We start from the raw sequence: 1,433 nt of genomic DNA, 5'->3' as shown, positions 1-1,433 counted from the left end.
CTGAACTCGAGCTTGTCCTCGTTCTTGACAGTGGTCAAGCACAAGCACAGCAGTCTTCTGGTGAACGACAAGTAGATGCGAGATATGAAGCCATAGTTGTCTTTTCTTTGTTATTTTAAAATGATCTAAATAGCTGATCGATGCTGCGACTCTGCAAAATTATGGTTATTTATATATTGCAGTGTTATAAAAAACAAAATATAACGAGCTTTTTATGATTGGTGTTTTTAAAAGACGATGCCAGCAGTTTCTTAGTATCTCGTGGTTTGTCATCTTCATATTGCCTAATGAGTCAAGCTCCATGCAATCATTGACGCTTGCCATTGTGGTAACGTCATGGACCAGCTATAGAACGTGCACACGAGATTAAAAGTAACGTGCTCTACCACTGAGCTAAGTCTACCACTGAGCTAAGTCGGCTGGTGTTAATTGTTGCTTTATTTTCATTATAGACCAGAATTGAAAGCTAATAGCCAAGCTTGGTTCGCCATGATCTATGTGTCCAGCTTCAGTCACTACCCATGATGCTTTATTACTAAGGAGAACAGGTTTGTTTGAAAACCTTCTTGTCCCCTTTGCTTATCCAAGGTTCAACAAAGAGAAGCAGGATCCGAAGCTCAAAACAACTTTTTTTTTACATTCCAAGATTCCTTTTCAATCATTCAATATTAATGCTTTTCTTTGTATTACAACAACTGTCTTAATATCAAAACTCTTGCCTACTTTTGTCTCTTGAAATACAATTGAGAAAGAAAAGGACAATGATAGAGAGAATTGCATAAGCAACAAACAAATCTATCCACAACGCAAGAAGTATCTTCTTCCTCGGGCCCTAAACGCAAAACGAACACACCTTGTAAAGACAGAGCAAAGGAGTTTGTCAAAGAGAGAACTCCAATCTAAATATGATGATGGATGCATATTATCTTATTAGTGGTCATCGTATATTGAACTCATAAGGCAAGCTTAAATTAAGCAAAACAAGTTACTTAACACGTTCTAAAGCCTTATCAAAGAAGGCGAATTAATGTATATTAGAATAATGGATAATACAGGAATGGAGAGATGGAATTAGAACTGGACGTACATGGCTTGATTTGGCTTGGAGAAGAAATTGAAATTCGATTTGAAAGCATAGAATTGGAGACTCAAGACAAACGCAGCTTCCATCTTCTTTGTGGGCGATGAAAAAGAAGAAGCCATCGACGGCGTTAACAAGCGAAGTCTTTTATTTTTTTTAAAGCTATTTTCCTTTTTTTTTTTAGTTTTAATATTTTTTTTTCTTCTAATCCTACATGGCAATTTTGATTGGTGTTAATAATAGAGATGAATTTGAGAGTTCATCATAGAAGGTGAATCCAAAATTTGTTCATTTTAGAACTAGAACTCAATAGTAAGTTAGCCACTTTTCGCTGTGGAAAACTATCAAATGT

At 35.9% G+C, this 1,433-nt stretch overlaps 1 long non-coding RNA gene across 1 annotated transcript; it reads right to left on the bottom strand.

The window, feature by feature from the left end:
- Positions 1-614: 614 nt before the first annotated feature.
- Positions 615-1,391, bottom strand: LOC106321756. Its single transcript, XR_001266125.1, has 2 exons — positions 1,088-1,391; positions 615-853 (listed from the first exon to the last, which is right to left on the bottom strand). It is a non-coding gene; the product is annotated as an uncharacterized LOC106321756 (long non-coding RNA).
- Positions 1,392-1,433: the final 42 nt, after the last annotated feature.

Source organism: Brassica oleracea, unplaced genomic scaffold (genome assembly GCF_000695525.1).
Source record: "Brassica oleracea var. oleracea cultivar TO1000 unplaced genomic scaffold, BOL UnpScaffold02863, whole genome shotgun sequence".
Classification (NCBI taxonomy): Eukaryota; Viridiplantae; Streptophyta; class Magnoliopsida; order Brassicales; family Brassicaceae; genus Brassica; species Brassica oleracea.
Note: the sequence above shows the minus strand (reverse complement) of the source record. Positions and strands in the feature narration are given on the sequence as shown.